Genomic DNA, 18,625 nt, shown 5'->3' with positions numbered 1-18,625 from the left:
TAGAAGAATGCGAATTTATCCATTCCTGTCTCCTTGTACTAAGGTCAAATCTAAGTGGATCACGAAACTCCACATAAAATGAGAGACAGTGAACCTTATAGTGGGGAAAGTGGGGAAAAGCCTCGAAGATATGGGTACAGGGGAAAAATTCCTGAATAGAACAGGAATGGCTTGTGCTGTAAGATCGAGAATCGACAAATGGGACCTCATAAAATTGCAAAGCTTCTGTAACACAAAAGACACTGTCAATAAGATAAAAGGGCCACCAAGAGATTGGGAAAGTATCTTTACCTATCCTATATCAGATAGGGGACTAATATCCCAAATATGTAAAGAACTCAAGAAGGTGGACTCCAGAAAATCAAATAACCCCATTGGTTATCACTCTGGAAATCAGTCTGGCTGTTCCTCAGAAAATTGGACATATTACTACTGGGGGATCCCGCAATATCTATCCTGGGCATATATCCAGACGATGTTCCAACCTGTAAGAAGGACACATGTTCCACTATGTTCATAGCAGGCTTATTTATCATAGCCAGAAGCTGGAAATAACACAGATGCCCCTCAACAGAGAAATGGATACAGAAAATCTGGTACATTTACACAATGGAGTACTACTCAGCTATTAAAAAGAATGAATTTATTACATTCTTAGGCAAATGGATGGACCTGGAGGGCATCATCCTAAGTGAGGTAACCCCATCACAAAAGAACCCACATGATATATACTCACTGATAAGTGGATATTAGCCCAGAAACTTAATACCCATGATATAAGATACAATTTGCTAAACACATGAAACTCAAGAAGGAAGAAGACCAAAGTGTGGACACTTTGCCCCTTCTTAGAATTGGGAACAAAACACTCATGGAAGGATTTACAGAGACACTGGTACATTCTGAAGGGTTTCTCTACCTTCTATCTCCAGAGGTTGCCTGTTTTCATTCTTCCTGATGACCTCATACCAAATTACTGATGCTATAGAGTGGCCTCGGGGAGAGGGATAGAGGGATACACTTAAAATTACACACACACACACACACACACACACACACGCACACACACACACACACCTCTCGAAAGAACAATTGTAAACATATCGAATTAAATCATAGAGAAAATAAATTTACCCCAAAATGACATGAACAGTCAGTTGAGTGAAACAGGAAGTCTATTAAGTATTTGAAATTAGAACTAGATAAAAAGAAATGCTGGTCAACAAAACAAACAGAGAAGCTGAAATGAAAACAAGAAAATGTCTATCAATCATATAGGGAGTTCATTGGAAAGCCTTAACCATAGAATGGGTTATGCGGTAGTCTTGATATCCGATCTTGAAGACAGGGAACTCAGGATCATTCTGTGAGGATCAATATGAAATTCAAAAACAAATTAGCAAGACTTGAACAAGTTTGGGGGCAGCATGTAAAATCAAATTACAAACTATGATCATACAAAAAAAGGAATACGAATTCCATACTAGAGGCACAGAAAATATTTTTAATAAAATTTTAGTAAAAATATGTCAATATAGAAAAAGAGATGTCTATCTAGGTAAAAGAGGCATTATAATACACCAAATAGGATTAATAAGGAAACTCCACATGCCATATAGTTTAAAAAGCAAAAATACAGAGAAAGGAGAGGGTATTGAAAATCTCAAGGAAAAAAAAAAGGTAAGTCTCTTATAAAGGCAGCCAATCAAATTAATAGTTGATTATTCACTAGAAACTTTTAAAGCCAAAGGATTTGAAAAGATGTATTGCAAGCCCTAGAAGGCCACATCTGTGAACCCAGACTATTGTGCATAGTTATGCTATCTGCCACAATGGAAGAATAAACTAAATATTTCTACAATTAAAATAGGCTAAAAGAATTGATGACCTCGAATCAGCTCTACAGAGGACACTGGAGGGAATACTTAGGAATGAAAAGAAGAACATCCAAGAAGCCACAGAATTGTCTGGGGAGGGGAATCAATAACACACAATCAATAAAATGATAGGAGTCAGTAAATAACTTTCAATAGTAACATAGAATATCAATGGTCTCACCTCCTCCCCAACAAAAATACAAGAAAGTAGCAATTTTAGGTTAGAAAATAGAATCTATGTTTTGCTGCTTCCAAGATATATATTTCAGCATCAAAGGTCTATATCCCTTTAAGGTTAAAGGATAGGAAAGCATACTCCAAGTAAATAAAACCAGGACGCAAGCAAACATTACTGTTGTATTTCAAAGGAAAACTAATAGAAAAGAATAGAAAAGGCCAATTCATATTGAGTAGCTGAAGAGCCCATTAAGAGGACATTACCATTCTAAAAACATCAAACACAGGTAAACTCAATTTTGTAAAACAAACATTAATTAGACATAAAATCACAGATTACCTGCAACACAACAATAGTTGGGTTACATCAGTACTTTACTTTCACTGAAAGACAGGTCACCTGAACAAAACATAAAAAGTAAAACATCAGGGTTAAATGGCACCACTTATCAAATGGACCTAGTAGACACCTCTAAAACATTCCTCCCAAACACTATTGAGTACAGGCTGTTCTCAAAAGCCCATGGTGCTCTTTCTAAAATAAGCTATGTATTAGAATACAAAACATATGTTATCATCTATACATAAACTGAAGTAGCTTCCTGCATTCTATCTGGTAACAATGGAATGGAATAAAGCTAAAATTATAGCTTAAAAACATATACATTTAAAATCATGTGGAAAATTTATAGCATAGTTAATACAGGATTACTATTAATAAAATAATTTTACACATTGTAATTCATTTAGCATATGATAAGGAATGCATTCGTGTTTATGTTAATGTTTTCGTTATGAGGGTTCCTTTTTCTCAATATTCTCACCAGTCTGGTTATGAGGCTTTTGGCTTCTGATACACATTCAATACTGGATCCTCACTAAGATTTCTCTGAGACAGCCTGTTGTTGCCCTCTGTCATGGAGATTTCCTTCACCCATATCATCAGGGTCTGCTATCCAGCACTTCCCCAGTGATAGGTGGTGTCAGCTCACCCAGTGAGGGATGGGGCCATCTTTGTTCACCCCTCAGACATTAACATGGCCCCAGGTGGCAGCCAGACCAGACCTTTGGTAGCAACATGGGCCACTGATATAGACACAGACCTCTGCTGTTGTAGGTCAATAGACCCAGACATAGCCCTCTGTGGCAGTATGGGCCAGGACATTACCATAGCCACAGTTGACAGTACAAAATATTCATATCAGACTGTTTCTCACTTCTCTGCATCTCTGGCTTCACCTCATTGCATTGTGTTCAACTTGTTTCACATGACATACTTGTTTATTTTAGTGGCAGAGCTTAACTGTCCCACCTACAGATCATCATCAGTGACTATTTTTTTGAAAGGTAGGATGATTAAATGTTTCCCCAATACAAAAGTTTGTAAGGAAATAAATCTCCAGCCAAAGCTAATCACAGCACACTAAAAGTGTAATTCAACATACAGTCGTCCTGTCTCATGAGTGAACCATTACCACGCGCAACTAGAGAGATGAGTAGAGAAGCCAACGATACCAAGTAAGTTCAGCAGGACATATCAGTCAGCTGTGGTCTTCACTCTGCAGGTGCTGCTCTTCTTCTTGGGCTAGGATGTATCTCTGGGAGTCAGAGTGACCATGGTCATTATTCTCAAAGAAAGAATTCATAGGCCCACTGGCATTTGCATTTGTTCCTGGAACTGTTGATGGACAGTGTAATTCACCATTTCCCAGGGAGCAAGAACAGAAACCCCTTCATGTCTCCAGTTTTGCCTCTCTACATACTGTACAAACTGCTTGGCTTCTCTTGCTTTTCTATCTCTCCACCATCTTCTTGCTTCCATCTTTTTCTCCAATTACTCCACCACCTACTTGCTCACTTCTGGGTTACCTGCCCTGTGAGGGTTGGGTGTGACCTGTGATGTTCAAGTGCTTCTTCCCTACCTGCTAAGTTTGCTCTTTGGTGGAGTCTCTGTTGAGATCTCTACCCATATTTTAATTGCATTATTTGATTTATTAATATTTTGCTCTTTAAGTTTTTTATATATGTTGAATCTTGCTATCTATAGAGTGTGTAGTTGGTAAAATTAATTTTCCACTCTGTAACCTGCCATTTTGTCTGAGTCATGGTGTCCTTTGCTGTGTTGAAGCTTTCAGTTTCACAGGGTCCCATTTATTAATTGTTCTCCTGTACTATGATTGTTCTGTTCAGTCTTTTTCTATGTCAATGAGTTCAAGGCTAGTCTCAATTTTCCTTCTAACACATTCAGTGGGTCTAGCCTTATATTGAGGTATTTGATCCATTTGGAGTTGAGTTTTGTTCAGGGTCATGAGTATGGAATTATTTGGATCCTTCTACATGCAAAATTCAGTTTGAACAGCACTGTATCTTTTTCCTAATTTGTATTTCTGATTTCTGGCCTCTTTATAAAAAAACAAACAAACAAAAAACCAAACAAAAACAAAACAAAAAAACAAACAGAAAAACCAAAAACCAACCAAACAAACAAACAAATTAACTGGTGTCCATAGATATGTGAACATATTTCTGGATTTCTACATTAAATTCCATGGGTCAATATGTCTGTTTTGTGTCAATACCATGATGCTTTTATTACTATAGCTTTTTTTACACCTCATAATCTGGGATGCTGATATTTTCTGTAGCTATTTTTGATTGTTCAAGATTGTTTCAGCTATTCTGTCTTTTGCTTGTTTGTGTGTGTTTTCATATGAAGCTGAAGGTCTTCCTTTCATGATCTGTGAATAATTATTTGAAACTTTAAAGGGGATTGCATTGTATCTGTACCTTGCACTTGGTAGGATGACTAGTTTTTACTATATTAATTCTTCCGATCCATGACCATGGAAGATATTTCTTTATTTTTAAATTTTTTATTGGATATTTTCTTCATTTACATTTCAAATGTTATCCCAAAAGTCCCCTATACCCTCTCCCCCTGCCCTGCTCCCCTACCCATCCACTCCCACTTCTTGGCCCTGGCATTCCCCTGTACTGGGGCATAAAAAGTTTGCTAGACCAAGGGGCTTCTCTTCCCAATGATGACCGACTAGGCCATCTTCTGCTACATATGCAGCTAGAGACATGAGCTCTGGGGGTAGTGATTAGTTCATATTGTTGTTCCACCTATAGAGTTGCAGACCCCTTCAGCTCTTGGGTACTTTCTCTAGCATGGAAGATATTTCTGTCTTCTGCTACTTTGTTCAATTTCTTTCTTTAATGATTTGAAAATTTTACCATACAAGTCTTTCACTTGCTTTATTAGAGATTTCCCTAGATATTTTGTATTCTTTGAGGCTACTGGGAAGGGTGCTATTTCTCTGATTTTTTTTCCTCAGTCCATTTGTCATTTTTACCTAGGAGGGCTAGTGATATTTGTGAGCTAATTTTGTGTCCAGCTCCTTTGCTGAAAGTGTTTATTAGCTGATTTTTGGTGTGATTTTTTTCTTTTTTTGTCACTTAAGAATAGTATCATATCACCTGCGAGTAAAAACACTGATGTCTTTCCTTCAAAGTTGTATCCTTCAGTTGTATTATTATTCTAATGAAGACTATATTTCTATATTGAATGGGCATAAAAGGAGAAGTATATTTTGTCTAATTAATAATTTTAGTGGAATTGCTTTGAGTTTCTCTCTGTTTAAGCTGGTGTTTGCTATGTGTCTAACTAAACTTAGGGACCACTCAACAGGAGATAAATTATGTCTGGTACTAGAAATTTATCAAAATTCCTTGGGCTAATAAGATCATGGATCTTAGAAAAGAATCTACTACTGTCTTTTTACAGGACTAGCATAATTCTTCACTACATTCTAAATCTTACCCCTAAACCAACAGGCTAGTGTAACCGAGGAAGTTCTGTTTATACCAAATGGAGACTATCACAGAGAGCTTCAGCTGGGCATAATGTAGAGATCAATGGATCATGGGGAGCCCTGACCCATTAAGACATCCAGGTCACAGCTCCTGAATTTATAACTGAGGGAACATCATGAAAAAAAAAAAAGGTAAAACAACTTTAAAAGCCAGCATACTAGAAATATAACTGTGGAATCGTCTATCACAGAAACAGCTTCATAAACGAGAATGACAAAATCAATAGTGAAAGGAGGAAAATAGAAGGAGGAAAAAAGTTTTCCTCAGTAACAAACATCTAGAATCCTAGAATCTGAATGATATGGTAAAATGGGTAGAGGGCTTGATTGTAGACAATTATAATTACAATCTTGGCTTGTTAATTATTATATATGGTTGTATACCTGGATAAGGAGCTATATGCAAAGCTACTGAGAGGAGAGGTAGCCTCTCTTAGAGTTGAATCTATTAATTGATTGTCCAAAACAATGTGGTCATTCCTGAAAATGTTTTTTCATTAATAATGCAAATGGACTCAGCAGGTTCTACTTATTTATTTATTTATTTTCCTTTTTTTTTAATTAGATATTTTCTTTATTTACATTTCAAATGTTATTCCCCTTTCTGGTTTCCCCTCAGAAAACCCTCTATCCCCTCCCCTCTTCCCCTGCTCACCAACCCACCCACTCACTCTTCCTGGCCCTGACATTCCCCTACACTGGGGCATAGAGCCTTCATAGGACCAAGGAGCTCTCCTCCCATTGCTGAATGACTAGGTAATCCATTCCAACATATGCAGCTGGAGCCCTGAGTCCCATCATGTTTACTCTTTGGTTGGTGGTTTAGTCCCTGGAAGCTCTAGGGTTACTGATGAGTTCATATTGTTGTTCCTCCTTGGGTCCTTTCTCTAGCTCCTTCATTGGGGACCCTATGGTCAGTCCAATGTTGGCTGTATCTGCCTCTGTATTTGTAGGTCACTGGTAGAGCCTTTCAGGAGACAGCTATAACAGGCTTCTGTCTGCAAGCACGTGTTGGCATCCACAATAGTGTCTGGGTTTGGTGGCTGTATGTGGTATGGATCCCCAGGTGGGGCAGTCTCTGGATCTTCATTCTCTGCTCCACACTTTGTCTCTTTAACTCCTTCCTTGGGCAATTTGTTCCCCCTTATAAGTGTAGATACTTTGGTCTTCCCTCTTCTTGAGTTTTATGTGGTTTGTGAATTGTATCTTGGGTATTCTGAGGTTACGGGCTAATATCCACTTATCAGTGAGTGCATACCATGTGTGTTCTTTTGTGATTGGGTTACCTCACTCAGGATGATATTTTCTAATTTCATCCATTTGCCTATGAATTTCATGAATTCATTGTTTTTAATAGCTGAGTAGTACACCATTGTGTAAAAATGTACCACATTTTCTGTATCCATTCCTCTGTTGGACATCTGGTTTCTTTCTGGCTTCTGGCTACTATAAAATAAGGCTGCTATGATAATAGCGGAGCATATGTCCTTATTACATGTTGGCACATCACCTTGGTATATGCACAGGAGTGATATTGCTCCAGCTTGCAATCCCACCAGCGTTTTTGTGCACATTCACATATGCTCACACACTTTGTATAGCTTGATATATATTAAAATAAATTACTTTGAACACAATTCAAATTTCTTTTTTGGAGCATTTACTTTGTTCAGTTTATTAAGTAAATACATTGTGTCATTAAGTTCTTAGGCAGAAGTCCTCGGAATTATTTTATATCATTTTCTCTACATCACACATGAGCACCACTAAATTTCTTGCTTGCTATGATGCTGTGACTGAATACAGCTCATAATATTGGTTATTGCAAGCCTGAATACAGCAAGAATATTTGTCAATAGGACACAGAAGACAACTTTTAGTTTGTCTTCCTGCCTTAATATTGTCTTCTTGCAGTCTAAAAGTTTCAAGGTTGCATTTAATATTTTCTACCATAAATCATCATGTCTTTGCTTTGCCTAGAAAACTTTAGTAGAGGATATGCATGTCCTACTTTGCCTAAGAGAGTTCCAGTTTCTTCCTATTGTTCTGGAATAACTATTATTAGACTCTTTTCTCTTTTAAAAGATTCCTGCTTGGGATGACTGTTTGATAGTTACTCATTCTACTTCTGTGGCTTCTCTGCAATTCACATCAAGTAAACTCTACTCTCATCCTCTTTGCCAAAATGGAACTGGTCAATTTCTGCCTCCTTTAGGATTCTATCAGAAGTCTTTTTTCTTTTCTTTTTTTTTAATTTCTAGGATTACTGAACTTTGTGTATTTTGAATAAGGTTAAACCTTTTTTCTCAGTTATTTGCACTTGACTTTTCCCTCTGCCTAGGATGCTGCTCTTTCACATTGGCAGCCTCCTCCTTAGACAAATTAGTCTCTCTTAATGATCACCTGTCTAAACTTTCCACCAGCAGTTTTCCCACACCTTTGACATATTTATTTTTCTCTTTGTTGAATACGTGGTATTTATTTTTCAGAAAGTTATTATTTGTTTTGAATTTACTTATTTTTTTACTCAGTATTTTACTATTAAAGTTTCCTTCATTACTCTTTATACTTTAGCTGTCAAAGCTTAATTTCTGTCCAAAGCTTAATCATAAGTGCTTAACATGTATTATCTGCCTTATAAATATTTAAAGGTTACATGAATTAGATATAGAGATCTGAAAACATAAATATGATCTTCTTTGTTCTGAAAGTGATTGCAGAGGAAAGTTGGTACTGTGAATGAAGCAACTATTTCACAAATGAGTTTAAACATTTTAGGTGATTAATAGACAACATTCAGAATTTGAAAATAAAACATGAATAAAAATTTACAAATATATCTGTTTTCATTATTATCAAAATTCAATCTGCATGCTTATTTTGAGTTTATTTCCCCTACCTTCCTCTTCACTATATCCTCACTGACAACTCTGGAGGAGGACCCCTGCTTGCTCAGAGGCCACGCTGTCCACTAGAAGTCTAGTGCAGAACCCCTGCTTAACCAGAGGCCATAGCACCATCAGAACTTCATTGAAGCCATTCTGCATGATCAGAGTCCATGTTGACTGGCAGAACTCTAAGCTACACTGGAAAAAAAGACCAGAGAAGAAACAGAAACAAACAAACAAACAAAAAACCAAAATATCCATCTAACATTAACAACACAGAAATTAACACCTAGACACATGATTATCCAAAACTAATGTCCAAATACCAGCATAGAGTTACAATAAATAACAGCTTAAGCAATATGTCACCACCAGAGCCAAACTATACTACTACAGCAAGCCCTAAAGATTTCAGTACTGCAGAAGTACAACAAAACAAAATGAAGAAAAGCAAAACAAAACAATCCACCCCATCAACAACAAAAACCCCAAACCCAACAGATAAACAACAACAACAACAACAAAAATCTGCAAATAACCTTAAAACCAAATTTATGAAGACAATAGATGTATTTAAAGAAGAAATAAATGAGACGTAAAAAAGAAAAAAAAAAAACAAACCTAGGAGAAATGAATAAACACTATTTTAAAAGCCAAGAAAAAAAAAAGAAATAGTTCAAAGAAAGGAATATACATGTTTAGGACCTGAAAATGGAAATAGAAGCAATAAAGGACCACAAACAGAATGAAATCTCAAAATAAAAAATCTGGATAAGTGAGTATAACTACAGATACAAGAATCACCTACAGAATACCAGAGTTGTAAGAGAGAATTTGAGGATACAACAGATGAAATAGATACATTTGCTAAGGAAAATGTTATAACTAAAAGGTTCCTGACACAAAATATTCAGGAAATCTGTGCCACTATGGAAAGATGAAGACTAATAATAATAGAAATGGAAGAAGGTAAAGAATTCCACCACAAAAGTCCATAAAATATTTTCAAGAAAATCATAGGACATTTTCTTAATAGAAAGAAGAACATAGCCGGGCGTGGTGGCGCACGCCTTTAATCCCAGCACTCAGGAGGCAGAGGCAGGTGGATTTCTGAGTTCGAGGCCAGCCTGGTCTACAGAGTGAGTTCCAGGACAGCCAGGGCTATACAGAGAAACCCTGTCTCGAAAAACCAAAAAAAAAAAAAAAAAAAAAAGAAAGAAGAACATGTTTATAAAGTAACAAGAAGCTTAGAGAACATCGAATAGATTGGGCCATAAAGAAATTCTCATCACGATATAATCACACTACTAAATGTTCAGAGCAAAGAAAGAATGTTTAAAGCTGAAATGGTAAAAGACCAAGTAACATATAAAAGTAGATCTATTAAAATTATATCCAAACTTTCAATGGAGACTCTAAAAGCCAGAAGGGAATAACCTGATATCCTATGGACTCTAAGAGACAACAGATGATAGCACAGATTACTATACCCATCAAAACTAGATATCTACTTGAAAAAAATAAACTAACAAACAAGCAAACAAATAAACAAATGAAAAAGCCAGAGTGATCATACACTAAGAAATTAACAGCATGACTGACAGCTCTGGAACAAAAAGAAAAGAGCTCACCCAAAAGGGGTAGATGGCAGGAAATAATCAAACTTAGGGATGAAATCAATAAAATAGAAACAAAGAGAACAATACAAAAATCAAATGAAATAGAGACTTGGTGCTTTTAGGAAATCATTAATAAAGAAAAAGTCCTTTCCAAATTAACTACAATATAGAGAAAGGAATTCAAAATTTAATAAAATCAGGAACAAAGAAGGGGAGATAATAATAGACAAGAAGGAAATCCAAAGAATTTTTAGGTCATACTGTAAAATCCTATACATTATCAAATTGAAAAATCTAAAAGAAATGAACAATTTTTTTGACAGATACTGTTTACCGTAGTTAAACTAAGATCAGATAAACAACTTAAAAAGACCCATCACTCTCAAAGAAATAGAAGCAGTCATCACAATTCTTCTAGCCAATGAATGCCCAAAGCCAGACAGATTTAGCACAGACTTTGAAGTAAAAGTTAATGCTAATACTTCTTATGAAGTAAAAGTTAATGCTAATACTTCTCATGAAGTAAAAGTTAATGCTAATACTTCTCAAAGTATTTCACAACATAGGAACAAAAAGAACATTGCTAAACTTGTTTTATGAATCCACAGTCACCTGATACCCGAACCACACAAATATTCAATAAAGAAAGGTACTCAATGGAATATTCACAGGCCAAATCCAATAATATATCAAAGATTTTATCCACTGTGACGAAGTAGGCTTTTTCGAAGAGATTTGGGGATGGTTCAACAGATTAAAATTAATCAATTTGATCCACTATATAAATAAACTGAAAGAGAGAAACAAACAAAAAACCCCACATGATCATCGCACTAGTTACAGAAAAAAGCCTGTGACAAAATCCAACATCCTTATAAAATCTTGATGATATTAGGAATAAAAGGGATATGTCTAAATATGAAAAAGGCAATTTACAGCATTTCTATAGCAAACCTCAAATTAGATGGAGAGAAACTCAAAGCAATTCTGCTAAAATCAAGATCAAGGGAAGACTGCTCACTCTCTATATCTACTCAATATAGTACTTGAAGTTCTAGCTAGAGCAAACAAACAAACAAACAAAAACAAAACAAAAAAAAACAAACAGAAAAAAACCTGAAGGAGCTCAAGGGGGATACAAATTAGAAAGAAGTCAAACTATTATTATTTTCAGATGATAATATACATATGCCATCCCCAAAATTCTACTAAGCAAATCCTATAATCTATAAATACCTATAGTGAAGTGGCTGGATATAAGACTAACACTCAAAAAATAGTATCCCTCTTCTATACAAATGACAAATGGATTGAGAGTGGAATTAGGGAGACAAAACCCTTAATTATAGCCACAAACAATATGAAATATTTTAAAGTAACTAACAAAACAAGTGAGAGACTTGTGTGACAGATCTTCAAGTTTTTGAAGACAGAAATTGAAGAAGATAGTAGAAGATGGAATGATCTTCCATGTACATGGATTGCACAGTAAATGGTCATTCTACCAAAAGCAACCTATAGATTCAAGGCAATCCACATCAAAATCCCAACACAATTGTTAGAAACCATTAAAAGACAGTACTTAATTTCATATAGAAAAACAAACAAGTCCCAGAATAATTAAAGCAATCCTGAACAATAAAAGAAGTCCCTGAGGTATCACCTGAGGTATCACCATCCTGGATTTCAAGCTATCTAATAGCTCAAAACAACATCCTATTGGCATAAAACCAGACACATTTAAACAATGGAATGAAATTGAAAATCAAGATATAAATCCACACACTGGTGGAAATCTGATACTTGATAAAGAAGCCAGAAATACACAATTAAAAAAAAAAAAAAGGAAAGCCTTTTCAACAAAAGGTGCTGGTATAACTGTGTTGTTGCTTTTAGAAGAATGCAAAGATTTCCTTATTATCTTATACAAATTTGAAGTCCAAGTGCATCGTAGTCCTCAACATAAAAACAAATACACTGAACCCAATAAAAGAAAAAAATAGGGAATATCTTTGAACACATTGGCACAAGAGACAGCTTCCTAAACAGCACTGATAGGAAGTCGTCCTGCACAGGCAGGAAGACTGCACAGGCAGGAAGACAGTTAATAAATGGGACCTCATGAAACTAAAAAGCTTTGTAAGGCATAACACATCATCAGTAGTACAAAAAGGCAACCTACATAATGAGGAAAGATTTTTACCAATTCCACATCTGATACAGGACTAATATGTAAAATATATGAAGAACTCACAAAATGGGACATCATCATACTAAATAACCCAACTGAAAATGGAGTGCTAATCATAGCAGATAATTCTTATTAGAGGAATCTTAAACAGCGAGAAACTCTTAAAGGAAATATTCAACATACTTACCTATTAGCTAGATACAAATCAAAACTACTTTGAGATTCCATTTTACACTTAGTTGAATGAATAAGGTCAATAATGCAAGTGAAGGGTCAAGAGGAACATAGGAAATACACCGCTGCTGGTGGGAGTGCAACCTCATACAGCCACTATGGAAATCAATATGGCAGCTTCCCAGAAAATTTGGAATCAATCTCCCTCATGATCCAGCTATACCACCTTTTGGAATATTCCCAAAAGATGCTTTGTCTTACCACAAAGACACTTGCTCCATGTTCATAGGAGCTTTAGTCCCATTATAGCTAGGAACTGAAAACAACCTAGGTGTCTTTCAACTAAAGAATGGATAAAGAAAATCTGCTGTATACACAATGGACTATTATTCAGCTGTTAAGAAAAAATGACATCATAAAATTTGCAGGCAAATCTATGGAACTAGAAAAAAATCATCTGGAAGAATGAAACTTAGACCCTGAAAGACAAATAATGGTAGTTACTCATAAGTAGATAGTATGTCTCATAAAGGATAATTATGCTACAACCTATGGGTCCACACAGGTTAATTAACAAGGGAGGCTCTCTCAAAAGCATGAATCTTTCTGGGATGTGGAAATAGAATTCGTTTTGCAGATGGACTGGGGTTAGGAATGGGAACTGGAGATATCAGATGTGGGGTAGGGAGGGATGGAAGGATACAGATACAGGGAGAAACAAGGGGAAATAGGGGAAACTGGGGGTGTGATGTTGAAACTTAATGCAGTAGATATTTCTTTGAACACATGAGAGTGACCCTAGTGATGACTTCACATAATGTAGAGTATGGAGCCTGACCTGGCATCTTCTGTAAACCAGGCAATGCTTTGAGTGTTTGGACAACAATGGCTCAGAGCTTATGGGGCTGGCTATCCATGACTGGTCTAAGTTTAGGCCCATATCTGGAGAAGAATTCCATGCTTGACAAATCTTGGATGGCCAGAAACCAGAAGCTCTATTATTCAGAGACTGAGGGTGGAACCAAATTGGCAAAAAAAAAAAAAAAAAAAAAAAAAAATCAAACAAACATTTTCTGTTTTATAGTGACTGTTTATGATAGTTCTTCATCTATCATTAAAGTTATAATTAGAAAATGACACTTTGGATAAGCTGATATATTGGCATGCCATTTCTCTAATGTTGCATTTCATGAAACCTTGAGCTTCTTTTATGATAATCCACTGTCAAATTCACTCTTTAAAAAAATGCTCAGACAATGCATTTTCTTTCTAGAGTTTGTGAGAACAGATAGTGTCTATGTGGCTCATCAACCTAGCTCTAGAATTTTGTCTCATACCTGGTAATTAATATCTCTGAATTAATTTACTAACCAGCTAATAAGTGGACAGATGCTTAAGTCCTGAGTGTGATTCTCTTTCCCATTTAGTTATCTCCCACTTCTTGTACTAGTCACTTCCAGATATTTCAACATTAAACTGATATTACTTCCTGTAAAACTAAGCAAAAGAAATCTATGCCTGTTTTTTTTTTTTTTATAGAGTATGAAATAGTAATGGAAGAAAATGTTTAGAAATGTAAAAACTGAAAAGTAAGAAGAAATATTAATTATTATTTTTACAAGAAATAATATTGTAACATATGTAAGTGCAAAGCAATTGTGAAATTGTACCTCACTTTATAACACAGACATAATATTGAGCTCCTGCAATTAGTAATAAATAAAAATCATTGCTTTTTCCCCAAATTTAGTTCTTGATTAAATGAGAAAACTCTAAAAGGCATTGGATAAATTAAGATATCAAGCATTAATTTTATTATTAATACATTTGAATTGAAAATATAAGTTTGACCATAGATAAAATTATATTTTCATAAATTGTGTGTGTGTGTGTGTATGTGTGCGTGTGTGCTTCAAAAGGTGGGTAACCTTTACTTTAATCAACAGTCCAAGACTAAGGAGTACAAGTGTCAAGGGTGAGACTTTCTCCATGGTCAAGCATCAACATAGTGCACATGGCACTTCTTCTGTCAGGAGGTCCACATGGGACCTGCACCCACAGCCCCACTCTGGGACAGCCTTTCTTGTGTGCTTCACCTTGCAATTCCATGGAGCTTGCTTGTGTACCTGAAGGCATCCTTGGCAGTGGGTGCCTCTGCCCAGCATCTGGCCAGCTACAGTGGCCAGTGGCCATCTTCAGGGTGTGAAAGGCAGCTCCTCTGCTATGCAGACAGTGGGATGTGAGGTACAGCTGCGTTGATCACTCCACATGGCACAGGAAGGTGCATTTAGCAAGGGGTACTGATGGTGGGGCAACAGCAAGGAGAGCTGAGTGGTGCCCACTCTGTGGACAGCTGGAAGCAGGGGCTACAGGGCAGTGCTTGTGGCTGCTGTCAGTCCCATGACATGAAGCCAAGGACAGCGTCAAAAATCCTGGTACATAAGAGTCTCTACACATCAGGAACTAGATCATTTGTTCTTAAACAGTCTACTACTCCAGTCTACTACTAGAAAACACTCATGCCATGGCGCACAGACCCAGGAGTCAGACAGACAGAAGAAAAGGAAGAAAGAAAGCAGGGAAAAGACATAAAGTACATAAAGTGCTTCTCTTTTAATGAAACAAATCCAAAAGATGTACAGTCAGGTCATGCTGTGCAGTTCCCAAGCATGGAAAAACAAATAGAAAGGCAACACAAGAAGCTAACCCAAGACCAAGGCTGGACTTGAGGCAAGGCGGGTTTATCCTGGATGCCGCTGGGGCTGTATCACTGGGCTGGGCACAGGAGTAGCGGGCACCGGCTTCTCTTCCATCCGTGCCAGGTTGGCTTGGAAGTCTGTGTCCACATTTTCATGTATACAGGTCTAAGAAATCTCCAGAGCTTGCTTCAGAAGAGTAACTTCTCTGTGTTCCAGGCAACAATGTATCTTCCCTGCCACCACTAGACTTGGCACCTGCTGACTTGGCCTAAGATGGGGGTTTCTCTTCAGGTGTCCCAAAGATGTTAGAAGCCATCTTGATCTTCCTCACAGGCTGTTCTGTTGGTTCATCAAAGCCTAGTGAAAAATTGGATCCACCACCTGGAGGCCGCAAAACCTGGGAGCTGTTCCTGCTGTTAGGGTCCACACCCTTAAAGGTGGTGATAGTGATGGTCATGGTGCCAAGGGTCGAGGTAGGCTGGCCCTGAAAGCACCAAAGGGGACTGGGACCAACCGGCACAGATGACTCCACAAACTAAACCACCCGGGCTCCATGAGCTTCTACTGCCTATTTTCATAATCTTTAAGAAACTGGATGAAAGGCTTAGATTACCTTAATATATCCCATAAAAACAAATAAAAAAAGATCCCTGTAAATGAGCTGATTCACAAATATGTCACCAGAAGGCTTGCTATATGGAACTAGCTTTTAGTTCCAATTATTTTTATAGTCTTTTTGAAAAGTAGATTTGGGTTTTAAAAACCTGAGACAAACTAAATTTTTTGTGTGCTTTTCTGTATGAAAATGTCAATTTTCATTACGTATGCAAAACAATTCTCATACAGTGCTGCTAATCTCATTTTTGTCCAATTATTTCTACTTTCTTTGTGTATGTTCTGAGACTAGTTGTTGAATAACTTAGGTTTTTTAAACACAAATAATTTTAAAATAATTTGGGGATATGTATAAATCAAAATAATTCCTACTTTACCTTATCTGTAAATCCTCTCACATTCTCATCTCTTATTCTAATCATACGGGGCTAAATAATCAAGCAATTCTCTAGACCCCTTGTAAAGGTCTAAGTGGAGCAAATCACATTAGACTTTATAAGGTGTTGGAGAAAATGTTCTATCACAGAAAAATGTTTCCCTTGTGATCAAACAGGCAGCAAATAAAATCTAAAACCATGCTGTGTTACCGTGTTTACTCTTGTTAACGTCCAAGTTATTAACATCTAATGTTAAAAGTTAACAGAGTTTTAATCCAATTTGTGTCTAACTAATTTCTCTTTCTTGAGCTTGGTTGGGTGCTGCATTCAGAATGGTTTAGAAAACAACACTGTAACAGTGCTTCTTGACTGCAGGGGCAGTGGGGTCCTGACCATCCACATGAATCAACCAGTGCAGAAAATGTGTGTGGCATGCTATAACACATGCAATGCTCTTTCTTAGCTAATCTTGAAACTAATAAACGTAGAAAGCTGCATTCAGCTTTGAGAAGGTATTAAGAGAAGGTGTAAGAGGACAGACTATGCTACCAGACTCACGTTGAGACAAATGTAGGAAAGAATATGGGCAGAGAATGGTGTTCTGACGTCATTGCTCTGTTGCTCAATGGGTCCTAGGTTTGGATGAGACTCGTCTGTGACAAAGTATTACTAAGTGTTTATACTAAGTTCTTATTATTTATGTAAAATTATAAGAAATTTATAGTTTGAAGTAACATTTATATCTGTGAAATATCATAGTGTACCCATTAATATATTGTATAATCATACCTTTTGTGGATTTCTCTACTTAATATAGTACATGCGTGATCTAAATCTGTAGTAGATATACTTGAATTTATATTTACATGCTTGTAGAGGGAACCTACACACCTTGGCTGTATGTTCCTCACTAGGTGTTCATTTCTAATTTCACTTAGTATCTTTATGATTTTCATGTTTCTAGTCATCTGCATAATTTCAAATTTAGAGAAGTATCCCTACATCACTGCGTTCTTATTTGGGAACTCAATCATGACTCTGATTTATTTCTGATTTAGTTCTTAATTCCTTTCAAGATGATTCAAGTAAAATTAAATCAGATAGTTGACTTTTCTACAAGGCCAGACATCTTTGTTAGGTTTATATTTTTTTTATTGTTGTTAGTTTTACTTTTTAAAATCTTAGCTTTAATTTCTTGTTGATTTAGAAGTTTCCCCTCAAACATATATCAATACATTTTATTGATAATGAATAAAATGAAATTTAACTGAACAAGAAAAAATAGGAATGAAAGTAAGAAATTCTGGTTACACTCTAAATGTTAATTTTTTTGAAACAAGTTGTGCTTACTATACATCCATACACTGAATGTTTCCACATGAAGAGTACTTTTTCTAATATTAGTATTTTAACCAATCAACAAATATTAAGCTGTTTGTATTGAAATATTTCAGTAGCAAATGAAAACTACTATGTTCTTTGAATTCTGTGTTCATTTCCATTTTTAATTCATGTTACGGGATCATTTTATAATTTACCAGATTAAATTATTTACTGTCATTAGTTAATCTTATTTTTTCTTTGACAGTGTGATTAATGCATAGCACTTTCATCAAAATCATTGTTTTAGCCTCATAAATTTTAATCATAGGTGGATAATGTGAAAATAGTAATTATTAGATTTAATGGGTCTTTAGAAAATGGAAGGCCAGTTTAATTACATCATTATTATATAAAAAACTACAACTGAATTTTATTTTACTTTACTTTTATTGTGTTTTTAATATTATGTGAAAAACAAATAGAATATTCAATTAAGTAATCACTGCTACCCAGCTATGATTCTGTATTAATAATGTAAAGATGCTGAACAATAAATAGAAGTATATAAGTCTTTATGAGTAACATTTAACCAATTATTCATTACTTTTATATATATGTAAAATCATTATTATTATAAATTATTTTAATGTGGGGGCTAGAGTAATGGCTCAGCAGTTATGAGTATTTGCTGTTTGTCAGGACCCAGGTTCAATATTCTGCTCCACATGGCAAGTCAAAAACATCTAAAAATCCAGTTTCAGGGGAATCTAATACTGTTTGCTGATCTCTGTAGGCACCAGGAACATACAT

General features: G+C 35.9%; 1 pseudogene; it reads right to left on the bottom strand.

Moving 5' to 3' along the window:
* Nucleotides 1-15,414: 15,414 nt before the first annotated feature.
* Nucleotides 15,415-15,957, bottom strand: LOC110292073 (jupiter microtubule associated homolog 1 pseudogene; annotated as a pseudogene).
* Nucleotides 15,958-18,625: the final 2,668 nt, after the last annotated feature.

Source organism: Mus caroli, unplaced genomic scaffold (assembly GCF_978045245.1).
Source record: "Mus caroli unplaced genomic scaffold, Mus_caroli_1 scaffold_6, whole genome shotgun sequence".
NCBI classification, from domain to species: Eukaryota; Metazoa; Chordata; class Mammalia; order Rodentia; family Muridae; genus Mus; species Mus caroli.
Note: the sequence above shows the minus strand (reverse complement) of the source record. Positions and strands in the feature narration are given on the sequence as shown.